Below are 16,380 nucleotides of genomic sequence, written 5' to 3' on the forward strand. Positions count from 1 at the left end.
GGAAACCTATTAAGTGCTCAATCTAAAAAGAGAATCAATGAAATAAAAAGCTGATTCTTTGAAAAGATTGATAAAATGAATAAGCCTAATTATAGAATGAAAATGTATAAATACTGTTTTGGTGAAATTTCTCTTGCAGCACACTCAAAATACTTCTACTTAAATATTTACATTTTTTCACTATTGCAAAAAAAATCCAGGAAACATTTGGCTTGTCCAAAAAAAAAAAAAAAACAAACATTAATCTTTTTACTACCACTTATGCTGTTGAAAAGAGATAACTAATATTCATGATGAATTATACAAAAGTACTAGCTGACAGATTTCCAGAATTCATATCTTTTCCATTTAGATGTCTAGCACCAAACTGTCTTGACATTCTTATAAAGATTTGAGGGAAAATGGCCTAAGAATTTGTTTACTTGTAAGTATGATGGGATTTAATCTCGGTAGTTGAGTAGGTGGGCGATTCTGCAAATGCTTTGCCATGCAGCAAATATATTCATACATCCACCTAAATAAAAACTGTTGAATTTAAGTTAATGTCCTTTTTCTTTTCCATCTCTCCCCTACAAGACATCACATACACTTTGCTGAATATTCAAAATTGAGAATATCTCACCTTTGGAAACAAAATTTCTGCTTGAAGTTCTTACTTTATAAATCTTTCAAAAAAGCTTGTTTTCAAAAATACTTAAACAGATCTGCAGATGGCAGAGATTTCACATTTTCGTAGATGACACATGGTTTTTTCAGTAAGAGAATCTTATGATGATATAGCTCATTTTACATATAGCATTATGAACTTATTCTATAAAACTTATGTGTGAGAAATGCCACATTTACATTTTTTCCCTAGGTTAAATTAAACCTAGCTCTGAGACCTTATCGCCCATGCTAGTAAAGTATCCAGTATCACTCATGATGGTGTATATCAAGCTTACTTGGTGTCAGGACAGTGGAAACATGCATGATCCTTTTGCTATTGTGATCACATGGTTAGCTCTTCTCAACTAGAAAATATCACTTTTGAATGTTAGGACTGTATCTTTTTCTTGGTCAAAGACTGTGCTCCTGGCTCAGCAGCACTGCTATTGTTACTTATAAAGAGTGGTACCAAAAAACCATTCTGCACACGCAATAGCCTGACCTCTTACAGGAGTCCAGCCAAACTCTGTATGGCATAGATTGCAAGTTGCCGTCACCTCTAAATTCTCTGCCACTTCCATAATTCTTCAAAGAGAATCCAACTCTCCTTCCAAGTCTGGCTGTATTTCTCTCACTGACCAAATACTTGTCTCTTTCCTTTCTTCGCCTTCAATGAAACGTCAGCTTAATTTCTTCCTCAGAGGCCCGGATAGGGTCATTCTTCAACAATTAACACGTCACATCACATACATAGCCATTAATAACACATACACCCCAGCAGTGAAAGTGCCAAGTACTAGCCATTGGATCAACTAATGAACTCCCTATCACATTATTCAGAGGGAAGAAGCCTTGTGCCATCTTCTCAGATGTTGAGAAGTATAAAAATACTTCAGGTAAAAGAAGGATAAAAACATGAAGAAAACATGAAGAAAAAAACATGGACTATAAGACCTAAGGAAAACAAAAATGAAAATTTCTTATTAAAAGGGTAAAATGTACTGCAAAATGGCATTATTTTTCCAATTCATCACTATGATTTAGAGGCCTACATTTTATAGTCAAAAGATTACATGAAAAAATTCTAATTAAAAAATTATTCATCCCATGATTTTAACTTTCAAAAAATTTAATTTCAAGAAACTTGAGCTGAATCAATCCAGCATATTTGAACCGTACAATTTGGTTTTGTTCACTTGCAGTTTCCATCTGGGATCGAAATATACGCTGCCAAAGAAAGCCTAGGAAGGTGGCTTATATGGGTTTCCCATCTGGGATCTCTGATACTCGGCCAGCAGTCTCCTGGGAGACCTTGCATTGGGTCATAGCCAGATTCAGGGCTGTTATTTTGAGTGTTTAATGTTAGCATAAAACCAAATGAAAATTAAATAAGGTGTGGAACAGGACAGGGCCTTCTCCAGTGGGTGAGCAGCACATCTTTTGGGATCAGCCATTCGATGCTGGAGTTAGCTATTTATCATGGGTTTGACCTTTGGCCAATTACTTAATTCCTTTAAACCTAAAGTTCATCATATGCAGTTATAAACGAAGCATTTATCACAATAGTGTGTGTTAGTAGCTCAGTTGTGTCTGACTCTTTGCAACCCCAAGGACTGTTGCCCACAAGGCTTTTCTGTCTATGGAATTCTCCAGGCAAATATACTGGAGTGGGTAGCCTTTCCCTTCTCTAGGGTATCTTTCTGACCCAGGGATCAAACCTGGGTGTCCTGCGTTACAGGAAGATTCTTTACCATCCGAACCACCAGGGAATACTTATTACCTAATAGAACTCAATAAATAATATATTTGCTAATTAACTCTAATTATTAATGCCAATAGATTGAATATTCAAGTTTGTCATTTTTTGTCATTTCTAAGGTATTGTCTCAGAGAAGGTGATGGCACCCCACTCCAGTACTCTTGCCTGGAAAATCCCACCGACGGAGGAGCCTGGTAGGCTGCAGTCCATGGGGTTGCGAAGAGTCGGACACGACTGAGTGACTTGCCTTTCACTTTTCACTTTCATGCATTGGAGAAGGATATGGTAGCCTACTCCAGTGTTCTTGCCTGGAGAATCCCAGGGACAGGGGAGCCTGGGGGGCTGCCGTCTATGGGGTCACACAGAGTCGGACACGACTTAGCAAGGTATTGTCTAAACAATGCTATAGAAATAACACAAGTGAAAAGTAAAAAAAAAAAACAGAAATCACCGAAAATTTCATTCACCATCTTAAAAGTCAGGCACAAGTTCTTATTTTTTTTAAATTATTAGTATCCATATGTATGCTAACAATATTTATATAGTGAAAGCACACTATAATACAACTTCAAAAGTTGATAAAATTTCACTTTCCTCTAAACAGGGAACATATTCAGTGTGATATACCTTTTGTGTAATACATATTATTGAGTTGAATAAGAATTTTAAGAGTAGTCTCTGTAGCCAATATTTTTAATGAGTGGACTATAATTTACCTAACTAAATTCATTATAGCCATAACCATAGTTTCCAGTCTGCAAAAAAAGCGTCCTAATTTATGACTGTTATATAGATCATTGAATATCTGTTAATTTTAGTGCTAGTTTTCTCTTTAAATAGTGTCTCAACTTGAATAAATTATTTTGGTTAACTTTTTATTTTATAAATAACATTGTGAAGGACATCTTTTCATATATAGTTTTTACTCCTCTGGCATTATTCCTCTGGGAGAAATTAACAAGATTAGGATTTAGTCAGGTGGAGATATTACAAAACAAACTGTAAACTCTTCCGTTTTGTGTGATTCTTTTAATAAAGAAAATGATAATCTGTTCATTTTCTTATAATTTCTCTTTAATTATGTTCTGTCATCAAAGTTCAGGTGGAATTAGTCAAATTGTCCGTCTGTCTGTGGTTTCTCTACAAATGGATTTTAGGATCTATCAAAAACAACCAAGGCGAAAATGTCTATTCTCTATAAAACTTTATTTTACAAGTAGCTTCCAAACTGTGGTTTGATTGATCAACGTATGCATGAGCTAAAGTAAGTATTAATTTTCCACATTTCCTTATTTTTATGAATTAAATTAAAATATCTTATAAACTCCCAACTCAGGAATGTCAAAAAGTTGATTATCAATGTTTAAAGGACTCCTATCCTTCTTTGGCACCTACATGGTCCTAACTAATAGGCTCATATGGAGAAGTCTTAATAGTCTGGGTTATTTCCATCACTATCATTGTTTTCTTTGGTTTCTCAGGAACTGTGTTGTGAAGTATAACTTTCATGGTTGATGTCTTCCTGGAACACAGGGATCTTCAACTTTCCACTACAACTGGAGTTCTTTGAGTATAGCTTCTAAAGGAAACTGCATGGCTATTTTCTCTTTGATTGGCAGGGAGACCACACCTAGTCGGTTTCCAGGGTTACTCTATGTTTTAGTCATCTATTACAAATCGCCATAAACTTAGTATCTTAAACAACAAACATTTATTTCTCATGATTCTGGAGGCTGAAAAGTTCAAGACCAAGACTTCTGGCTGGCAGACCCAGTGTCTGGTAAAGCCTGCTTCTTGGTTTGCAGATGGGTGTATCCTCATATGGTAGAGAACAGAGAGAGAGAAAGGGAGCAAATGCTTCAATCTCTTCTTACAAGGCCACTAATCCTATTTATGAGGTCTCCACCTTAATGACCAATTACATCCCAAGACATCACCTCCTAAAACAATCACATTGGGGGTTAGGATTTCAACAGATGAATTTGGGGAGCAGAGACACAAACTTTTTGATAACGTTCTCCTTTTGTCTAGTTCCCAGGGCTTCCTTGTGAATAATTCTACCTAATTCCCTCAAGGGCATACGTCTTGCAGAATACTGTCAATGCATTTTGGGTTTATCTTCCAGAGCAGCTCTAACTCCATTTGAAGTACATAAAGCACACAATGCTATTAATTACTCTTAATGGGGAAGATAGGCTAGAACTAAATATCTCCAAAGCCTAGTTGCCATCTGGACGGTGAAGAATGGAATAAATGCTAGATGCTTTATTTTTTGTTGTTGAGATAATATTAGTTTGATAATAATATTAGTGATAATAATGCTTTTAAATGATATCAATTGAATCTTTTTATTTTTTTGCTTTTTCCTTTACATAGCATAATTTATTTGCCAGCTATAAGAAGCCCTGTTAGGTGCTGTGAGGAATCTGATACTTACGTGGGATGGTGGATGGGATCAAGGTAAAACTTTATGAAGTGGTCTTAAGAGAATCACTTTCTATTAAGTAGCTTAGAATCTAGTCTAGTGGTTGAAAGCAGGCTCTATGGATTCAGATCCCAGCTCTGTCACTTACTATCTGTGGTCAAATCAGTTGATTTCTCCATACTTTAGTTCTCTCGTCTGTCAAATGGTTAACAATGACCTTCTGGGATTGTTATGAAGGTTGTATGTTAATATGTATTATAATATTGTTAATATGATGGTAAAAGGAACTTAGAAGAATATATGATGCATAATAAATTTTAACTATAATATGGTGTGAAAAGCACAAACAATATATAAAAGGAAAATGAAAGAGAAATTAGATTCTCCTGGGAGGAACAGCAATGTTCTCACACAGGAGATAACTAAATTGATCTTTGAATAATGGGTAGAAATCAAAACAGGTAGAGGTAAGATCATTTCACATGAGAAAAGTGTAAGTACATAGAGGTTTGGGGTTTTTTTTTTATTTGAAAAAAATTCCTTAGCCTCATATGTGAGGCAAATAGGATGCAAGAGAAGGTTTTCAAGTGATGCAGCATGATATTATGTTGGAAATACGAGTTGAGGCAATCAAAAAATCTTATACACCAAGTTAAAATACTATGATCTTATCCTCTTAGGTAACAAAACATTATCAGAGCTTTTCTGAGCAAGTAACAAATAGAGTCTTGCAGTTTTTATGGAAACTATAATAGCAATGCTATGCCTGGTTCGGAAGGGAAAGACACTGTAGACTGGTAGATTTCTGAAAGTGTTTGTGTGTGATGACTGAGCAGGGAGCGTTAAAGATAATGGTGGCTTTCTGGCTGAGTGACTGAAAGAATATTTATCCTATTAACTGAGCTAAGAAAAATACTGTACACATTGAGAATAATAAGTAAGGGAAGTCTGGCCTTTAGGGCTGTCAATCCTGTATGTTTCTACCAGTCTAAATTTGGCATGCAGATGGTACCATTATTATTATTGTTGCTTAACATTTACTGAGTGTCGACAGCAAGCTAAGCCTGGTGTGGAACATTGGAAGGCACGCATATCTCCACATTTCCACTCCCACCTCCATCTGGTCCCTTTGCTTTGTTATTGTCATATTTTCTCAGCACTTATAAGTTGGTCACTGGTTTGTTATTCATTTAATAATTACTAAGTATGAGATGGCATTCATTTATCAATCAGTAAGTCATAATAAATGGGTACATGGGCCTAATATTTTGTTTAAATAAGGGTTGCCGTACCTGTATTACTTAGTGCTTTGCAATTTTGTGACAAGGTTTGCATTTGTTGCTCACTTAGATCTTAAGAAAATATGAAGCCACTGTTTTGTTTCAAAATATTTAAAATCACAGAAACATGAATAGAATAATATTACAGATTAATATTATTAATAACGTTATCACCGCTTCAGACACACACATATACATTTTTTAAATAAAGAGAAAGAACATTATATTATCAGATAAATTCAAAATTGCTTTCTTGTTCTCTGCCCAGTACTAACTACCTCTCTCTATATAGCTTCCAGAAGTAATCACCATGAAAAACCTAACATATCTTATATCTTTCTAGCCAATTATATTGTACTTTTATTACCTATATGTGCATCTTCATAGAACATTTAGTATGATTTTGTGTATTTTAAATTTTTAATTAAATTATTTTAGTCTGTGTGTTTAAATCTAAAAATTGTTCACTCAACATTTTATTCATGATCTTTACAATTAAGCTTAGCTATTGCCTATTAGTAAGTCTCTCAATTCAGGGATAAATTATAAATTATTTAGCCATTTTCCTGTTTGTAATATTTTGACTGCTTTTGATTTTTGCTATTGTAAACATTATTTCAACAAAAATCTTTGTATGTGTACCATGTGGCACATATACAAGGATTTTTTTCTAGCTATTAGAATTCAAATTACTAGGCCTTTGGATATTAATGCATATTCACATTTTTAACTGTAATCAATATCGCAAAATTTACTCTGTAATATGATTGTACTATTTCACACTTCTAGCAGCAATGTATCAGACTTTCTGTTTTCCACAGCATACACCATGATCTGGTATTGTTACCTTCTTTTCATTTTGCTAATCTTATGGTTGTAAAATGGAACATCATTACTGTAATATGTATTCCCCTGATTGCTAGTGAGAGTTAATATCTTTTTAAATCCTTATGGGGCTTCCCTGGTGGCTCAGATGTAAAGAATCTACCTGCAATGTGGAAGACCTGGGTTTGATCCCTGGGTTGGGAGGATCCTCTGAAGGAGGGCATGACAACCCACTCCAGTATTCTTGCCTGGAAAATCCCCATGGACAGAGGAGCCTGGTGGGCTACAGTCCATGGGGCCGCAGAGTCGGATACGACCGAGCGACTAAGCACATAAACACAGTATATCCTTAAGAGCCATTCAATTTTCCTTGTTAGTGAACTGCCTTTTCATATATTTTGCCTACCTTCCTATTGAGTTATATTCCTATTAATTTTTAGCTGCTTAATTGAAATTTGATTGATATATAATAAAATGCATATATTTAAAGTATGCAAGTTCATAAACTTTGGTGTAAATATATATCAGTGTAGTCAAGGTAATTATTGGTAGAAGCTTTTAACATATTCTTGGCAATAAATTTATTTGTTAAATATTTTGTAATATATACTACCATGATCGGGCTTCCCTTATGGCTCAACTGGTAAAGAATCTGCCTGCAATGATGGAGACCTGGGTGTGATCCCTGGGTTGGCAAGATACCCTGGAGAAGGGAAAGGCTACCCACTCCAGTATTCTGGCCTAGAGAATTCCATGGACTACATAATTCATGGGATCACAAAGAATCAGAGACAACTGAACGACTTTCACTTTCAGTTTTCACTACCATAATCTGGCTCATCATTCATCTTACTAGGTCGTCATTAGTCATAATAATTTAAAAACTTACTCTAGTTCTTTACTAGTCTAATTTTTAATGGATTTTGCTAATTTTGTATATCAAACTAATACTTTTTAAATCTAAGAGTTCAAAGTTATCTTACTGTTTTCCTCTAATAGTTTTAAAATATTTTTCTCATTTTAAAATAACTAATTCATGTGGATTTACCTTTTATGGGAAAAGGAATGAAACTTAATCTTTTCTGTACAGATAGTTGTTCCAGCACACCATTTACTGAATTCCCTCTTCATTCCTCATTGATGGGTAACATCATTTCTATCATATATTAACAATTTTTTTTGCATAAAAATTGTTTAGGAGAAGTCTAAACTCCAAACATTGTATTATTTCTCTATTCCTGGGTCAATAGCAGAGAGATATGATTGTTAATACCTTAAACTATCATATTAGGAAGGTTTCTCTCCAATTATTATTACTCCATATCTTACTGCCTGTTTTTATTCCTTAGTCTCCCAGTTCCATTCCCTCTCTCTCTCCCTCTCTTTTTTCCTACCTCTATCTCTATCTCTCTCTTTTTCTCTTATGATCTCAATCAGCATTGCATTAAATTAATAAATTAATTTTGAAGGATTGACATTTTAATATTAGTATTTTTCACTTGAGAATATTGTTTTCTATTTATTCAATCTAATTTTAGAGTCTTCAACTTTGTTTCACAAATCCCACTATGATTTATAATCTTTGTGTTATCTTAAATGACTTATCTTGTTCTATGACATTGTTATTTGGATGTGGCTGAAATATTTAAATTATATTTATTTTTGTGAGTTGACTAGATAACATGAAAATCCTATTGTATTTTCTGTGCCTTATCTCCATATTCTCGTTGTTCTAAGTAAATGATATTAACTTTTTATTTTTTAATATCTCTTTTCCTTTTATCTTGTTTCATGAGTGTGAAATGGTAAGATATTGGCTGTTATTGACAACAGTGATTAATTCTTTCATTAATTAAAAGGCATCTCCAGGTTCATCTTAGAACATTATGTTTATGATTGCCAGTAGTAATTTCATTAATCACTTTAAGGAAATTTCCTCTATTCCTACTTTGCTAAAACATTCTTATTATTATTTTAAATTATCAATAAATGTTTAATTTTATTGAGTAGCTTTTTATTTATTAAGCTAATCTGAATATTTCTCAAATTTAATCTGCTAAAATACACAATTAAATCAATTACAGTTTCATTTGACTATAATTTCTCTCTTATGGTAAATCCCACTGACTGATGATATAATCCATGCACACACACACACACACACACACACACTATTGTATTAAAGTTGCTTAACTTCTTTAATACATTTAGATTTTATGTTCATATGTAAAAATGTTCTATAATTTTTAAGTGTCATAGTTTTACCTGTCTCATAAAATTAGTTGCACCAGGTTCCCCTTTTTGAGTCTCTGCAATATTTAGTGTAATAAATAGTAAGCAATTTTATTTTATTAATTTATGCTTTTATCTTCTACATTCCATGTACTTGTGTTTATTCTATGGTTCTTTTTCTGGCTTCTTGATTCAAACTTTAGCTCATTTACTTTCAATTTTTCTTTTTTCTTATCACAGACTTTGTTTTGTCTGCTAGCAAGTATTCAAGAGTTTTAAAAATTTATTTGAAGCCTGATAAATATGCAGTTGTAAACTCCATGTTGAAGGCCAAGAAAGCAGTGTTGAAAGGTGTCCACAGCCACAAAAAAAAGAAGATCCGGACGTCGCCCACCTTCCAGCGGCCCAAAACACTGCGGCTCAGGAGGCAGCCCAAATATCCTCGGAAGAGTGCCCCTAGGAGAAACAAACTTGACCACTATGCCATCATCAAATTCCCCCTCACCATCGAGTCAGCCATGAAGAAAATAGAAGACAACAACACACTGGTATTCATTGTGGACGTCAAGGCCAACAAGCACCAAATTAAACAGGCTGTGAAGAAGCTCTATGACATTGACATGGCTAAGGTCAATACTCTGATCAGGCCTGATGGAGAGAAGAAGGCATATGTTCGACTGGCTCCAGACTATGATGCTTTGGATGTTGCCAACAAAATTGGCATCATCTAAACTGAGTCCAGCTGGCTAATTCCAAATATAAAAGTTTTCACTATTAAAAAAAAAAAAAAAAAGAATTTATATTTTCTTTCTAGCATTCATGTAATTATATGTACATAATTAGATACAATATATATAAATTATATAAACACTAAATAATAAAATAGCATAAATATATGCATATTTATATATAATTGTCTTATACATATTTTTATATCTGCCAAGGCAGTTCAGGATAGTCACCTAAACAAATAATACTGAAACTATGATATTTTTCTACAAAAGAACTTTCAGTGTCACTTTGCACTATAAAAGATTAAGCTGAAATGAATGATAAACACAAATATCAAGTGTAAACATATAAAACTGATAGAAGAAAATTCTTGTGATCTTGGGTCAAACAACAATTTTAAAGCTACAACACAAAAATGATGACTGCAATTTTTTCAAAAAATTGATAAAATTGGACATCTTCAAAATAAAAGTCTTGCATTTCAAAAGACACTTTAGAAAAATAACAGAATAACTTTAGACTATATGACAATATGCACAAAATATTTCTGATGAGGGACTTGTATGCTGAATATATAAAGACCTATTATAACTTAATAAGAAAATAGTTCAGAGTATACAGAAACTTAATCAAAGATGATGCACAGGTAGCAAGTAATACCATGAAAATCTGCTCACTACTATCAGTCATTGCTGCTGCTGCTGCTAAGTCACTTCAGTCGTGTCCGACTCTGTACAACCCCATAGACAACAGCCCAACAGGCTCCTCTGTCCCTGGGATTCTCCAGGCAAGAACACTGGAGTGGGTTGCCATTTCCTTCTCCAATGCATGTGAAAAGTGAAAGTGAAGTCGCTCAGTCGTGTCCGACTCTTAGCGACCCCATGGACTGCAGCCCACCAGGCTCCTCTGTCCATGGGATTTTCCAGGCAAGAGTACTGGAGTGGGATGCCATTGCCTTCTCCAAATATCAGTCATTAACCACATGCAAATTTTAATCACAATGAAATATTACTACACTGTTATTAGAATGACTAAAATAGAACAGAGTACCAGGTACTGGCAAGAATGTGGAGCAACTGGAATATTTATATATTGTTGGGCTGCCGTCTGTGGGGTCGCACAGAGTCGGACACGACTGAAGCGACTTAGCGGCGGCCGCAGCAGCAGTGGGAATGTAAATTAGTATAGGCATGTGAAAAATCAGTTTTCTCCAACTTCGACAATGATTTGACTCAGAAATCTCACTCCTGTGTGCTTTCTCAAGAGAAATAAAATACATGTTCACAAAAAAAATTACAAAAAGGAAAAGAACTGTATGGGAAAGTTTATTGCAGTGTTGATAGTTGCCAAAAACTAGAAACAGCGCAGATGTCCGTCAATTGTTAAATGGATAAACAAACTGTGGAACAGTATGCAATGCAATTCTATTCAGCAATAAAGTGGAAGGATTTATTGATGCATGCAGCACATGGGTAGCTAGCAAATACATGATGCTAAGTGAGAGAAGCCAAACTCAGAAAGCCACAAACTGTATTATTCCATTAATAAGATGTTCTGGCAAAGCCAAAATGGTAAGTACAAAAACAAAAAAGAACAGTGGTAACCAGGGTTTGGATGTGGGGACAGTAGGTTGACAAAGGAGCATTTGAGCAGTTTGGGGGTTGATGTAAATGGTGACTCTTTTTATTGTGCTAGTGGTTACACAACCACATGCATTTGTTAAAAATCATAGAATTGCACTTGGAAAAAAGAAAAGTTTATTGCACATGAATTATTTCCACAACAGATTTCCCAGCCCGGGGACATGGCAAAGGGACTGAGAGCCCCCAGGGAATTTGACTTTGAAGGCCAGTGGGATTTGATTACAGAACTTACACAAGACTGAGGAAACAGACTCTTGGAAGGCAGAAGCAAAGCCTGTGCACACCAGGACCCAGGAGAAAGAAGCAATGACTCTGCAAGAGACTGACCCAGAAGTGCCTGTGAGTGTCCAGGAGTCTCTGGCGGAGGTGTGGGTCGACAGTGGCCTGTTGCAGGGTCAGGGGCATTGAATACCACAGTGCTTGCACAAGACCTTTTGAAGGAGGTCGCCATTATCTTCATTACCCCCACAATAGTTTGGTCTCAGGTCAAACAATAGGGAGGGAACACAGCAGCCCTGTCCACCAACAGAAAGTTGGATTAAAGATTTAATGAACATGGCCCCACCCATCAGAACAAGACCCACTTTCCCGCAATGTCAGTCTCTCCCATCAGGAAGCCTCCATAAAACTCTTATCATAATCCATCATAGGGCAGACAGAATGAAAACCACAATCACAGAAAACTATCAAACTGATCACATGGGCCACAGCCTTGTCTAACTCAATGAAACTATGATTCATGCCATGTGGGGCCACCAAAGACAGACAGGTCATGGTGGAGAGTTCTGAAAAAATGTGGTCCACTGGAGAAGGGAATGGCAAACCACTTCAGTATCCTTGCCTTGAGAACCCCATGAGCAGTATGAAAAGGCAAAAAGATATGACACTGAAAGATAACGTCCCCAGGTCGGTAGGTGCCCAATATACTACTGGAGAAGAATATAGAAATAACTCCAGAAAGAGTGAAGAAACAAAGACAAAGAGAAAACAATGACCACTTGTTGAGGTGACTGGTGAGGGAAGTAAAATCTGATGTTTTAAAAAACAATATTGCATAGGAATCAGGAATGTTAGGTCCATGAATCAAGCTAAATTGGAAGTGGTCAAACAGATGGCAAGAGTGAACATAGATGTTTTAGGAATCAGTGGACTAAAACAGACTGGAACGGATTAATTTAATTCAGATAACCAGTGTATCTATTACAGTGGGCAAGAATCCCCTAGAAGAAATGGAGTAGCCTTCATAGTCAACAAAAGAGTCCAAAATGCAGTACTTGGATACAATCTCATAAACAAGAAAATGATCTTGGTTCATTTCCAAGGCAAACTATTTAATATCACAGCAATCCAAGTCTATGCCCCAACCAGTAATGCTGAAGATGCTGAAGGTGAATGGTTCTATGAAGACCTGCAAGACCTTCTAGAACTAACACCCAAAGAAGATGTCCTTTTCATCACTGGGGACTAGAAAGCAAAAGTAAGAAGTAAAGGGATACTTGGAGTAACAGGCAAATTTGGCCTTGGAGGACAAAATGAAACAGGGAAAAGGCTAACAGAGTTTTGCCGAGAGAATGCACTGGTCATAGCAAACAGTCTCTTTCAACAAAAGAAAAGACAACTCTACATATGGACATCACCAGATGGTCAATACTGAAATCAGATTGATTATATTCTTTGCAGCCAAAGATGGAGAAGCTCTATACAGTCAGCAAAAACAAAACCAGGAGCTGACCATGGCACAGATCACAAATTCCTCATTGCAAAATTCAGACTTAAATTGAAGAAAGTAGGGAAAACCACTAGACCATTCAGGTATGACCTAAATTGAATCCCCTATGATTATACAGTGGAAGTGAGAAATAGATTCAAGGGACTAGATCTGATAGACAGAGTGCCTGATGAACTATGGACAGAGGTTTGTGACATTGTAAAGGGGGCAGTGATAAAGACCATCTCCAAGAAAAAGAAATGCAAAAAGGCAAAACAGTTTTCTGAGAAGGCCTTACAAATAGCTAAGAAAAGAAGAGATGCTAAAGGCAAAGGAGAAAAGGAAAGATATACCCATCTGAATGCAGAGTTCCATAGAATAGCAAGGACAGATAAGAAAGCCTTCCTCACTGATCAAGGCAAAGAAATAGAGGAAAACAATAGGATGGGAAACAGTAGAGATCTCTTCATGAAAATTATAGATACCAAGGAAACATTTCATGCAAAGATGGACACAATAAAGGACAGAAATGGTATGGACCTCACAGAAGTAAAAGGTATTGAGAAGAGGTGGCAAGAATACACAGAAGAACGATACAAAAAAGATCTTCATGATGCAGATAACCACGATAATATGATCACTCACCCAGAGCAGGACACCCTGGAATGTGAAGTCAGGTGGGCCTTAGAAAGCATCACTACAAACAAAGCTAGTGGAGGTGATGGAATTCCAGTTGAGCTATTTCCAGCCCTAAAACATGATGTTGTTAAAGTGCTGCACTCAACATGCCAGCAAATTTGGAAAACTCAGCAGTGGCCACAGAACTGGAAAAGGTCAGTTTTCATTCCAATCCCAAAGAAAAGCAATGCCAAAGAATGTTCAAACTACAACATAATTGCACTCATCTCACACTCTAGCAAAGTAATGCTCAAAATTCTTCAAGTCAGGCTTCAACAGTATATGACCCATGAACTTCCAGATGTTCAAGCTGGATTTAGAAAAGGCAGAGGAACCAGAGGTCGAATTGCCAAATGCATAGGATTATCAAAAAAACAAGACAGTTCCAGAAAAACATCTACTTCTGCTTTATTGACTATGCCAAAGCCTTTGACTGTGTGCATCACAACAAACTGTAGACAATTCTTAAAGAGATGGAAATGCCAGACCACCTTACCTGTTTCCTGAGAAATTTGCATGCAGGTCAAGAAGCAACAGTTAGAATTGGACATGGAAAAACAAACTAGTTCCAAATAGGGAAATGAGTATATCAGGGCTGTATATTGTCACCCTGCTGATTTTACTTATATGCAGAGTACATCATGCAAAATGCCAGGCTGGATTGAGCACAAGCTGGGATCAAGATTGCCAGAAGAAGTATCACTAACCTCAGATATGCAGATGACACCATGCCTATGGCAGAAAGCAGAGAACTAAAGAACCTCTTGGTGAAAGTGAAAGAGGAGAGTGAAAAAATTGGCTTAAAACTCAACATTCAGAAAACTAAGATCATGGCATATGGTCCCATCACTTCATGGCAAATAGATGGAGAAACAATGAAAACAGTCGAAGACTTTATTTGGGGGCCTCCAAAATCACTGCAGATGATGATTGCAGCCATGAAATTAAAAGACGCTTGCTCTTTGGAAGAAAAGTTATGACCAACCTAGACAGCATATTAGAAAGCAGAAACATTATATTGCCAACAAGTTCTGTCTAGTCAAGGCTATATTTTTTCCAGAGGTCATGTATGGATATGAGAATTGGACTAAAAAGAAAGCTTAGAGCTGAAGAATTGATGCTTTTGAACTGTGGTGTTGGAGAAGACTCTTGAGAGTCCCTTGGACTGCAAAGAGATCTAACCAGTCAATCCTCCATGAAATCAGTCCTGAATATTCATTGGAAGGACTGATGCTGAAACTGAAACTCCAACACTTTAGCCATCTAATGTGAAGAACTGACTCATTGGAAAAGACCTTGATGCTGGGAAAGATTGAAGGTGGGAGGAGAAGGGGATGACAGAGGATAAGATGGTTGGATGGCATACCAACTTGATGGACATGAGTTTGAGCAAGCTCTGGGATTAGGTGATGGACAGAGAAGCCTGGCATACTGCAATCCATGGGGTTGCAAAGGGTCAGACACAACTGAGCAACTGAACTGAACTGAACTGAAATTATAGCCTAATAAACCTGACACCTGACTTAATTTTTAAATTTCTTTTTGTATGGAGGAGTCATACATATTTATTGGACATTTTTCTTAAATGCCTTACATTTTTGATAGTATTTAAGATGGTATATTTTTTAAATTCAGTATTGTACCATTTATTAAATCATAAAGTCATGGTTAATTTTTATGATACCTATTAAGTTCCAAGAAACATGCTGAACTGTTACGTTATTCTATTCTACTTTTAAATATTTTTGTATTTTTCTCTATATACAATTATCTCATTAGTGGATTATAAACATTTTGCTTATTCCTAAAAACTAAACAGAAATAAATTTCATAGAGTATATGTCATTTACTTAAGTCCACATGGCTTGAAAGTGCCAGAACTATAACTCCAACACTGCTCTTTCAAATGAAAATCCCAGAACATTCTTTAATTCTTCGTGTCTTACTTTTATTATTTATTTGCTTTCATGACTTCATTTCGGGTATTTTTGTGTTGGGTGTGTATTGTTTGTGGCTTCCCAGGTGGCGCTAGTGGTAAAGAACCCATCTGCCAAAGCAAGAGATAAAGAGAGCTGGATCCCTGAGTTCCGAAGATTCCCCGGTGGAGGGTATGGCAACCGACTCCAGTATTCTTGCCTGGAGAGTCCTATGGCCAGAGAAGTCTAGACGGTTATGGTCTATTGAGTCACAAAGAGACAGACATGATTGAAACAACCTAGCAGGCATGCACATGTACTGTTTGGAAAACTCATTTCTGCTTGCCCAGCACCTATTAACCATTTTCTATTAATAAATACTGAATTTCCATAAAGAAAATACCCAGTGCTGCATTCTGTCTGTGGCTTTGGATGGAGATCAGTTCAGTTCAGTTCAGTCGCTCAGTCATGTCCAACTCTTTGCGACCCCATGAATCACAGCACGCCAGGCCTCCCTGTCCATCACCAACTCCT

General features: G+C 36.2%; 1 long non-coding RNA gene and 1 pseudogene across 3 annotated transcripts in view; one reads left to right on the forward strand and one right to left on the reverse strand.

Annotated features, from left to right (window-relative positions):
- Nucleotides 1–16,380, reverse strand: part of LOC147379746 (uncharacterized) — an 83,899-nt gene that overhangs the window by 29,368 nt on the left and 38,151 nt on the right. The window lies entirely within an intron of this gene.
- On the forward strand, nt 9,394–9,935 carry LOC147379747 (large ribosomal subunit protein uL23 pseudogene; annotated as a pseudogene). The gene has a single exon (XR_015133961.1). The product of XR_015133961.1 is annotated as a large ribosomal subunit protein uL23 pseudogene (transcript).

This window comes from Bos grunniens, chromosome 1 (genome assembly GCF_055505025.1).
Source record: "Bos grunniens cultivar Pamir isolate PY7600 chromosome 1, Bosgru_T2T1.0, whole genome shotgun sequence".
Lineage (NCBI taxonomy): Eukaryota > Metazoa > Chordata > Mammalia > Artiodactyla > Bovidae > Bos > Bos grunniens.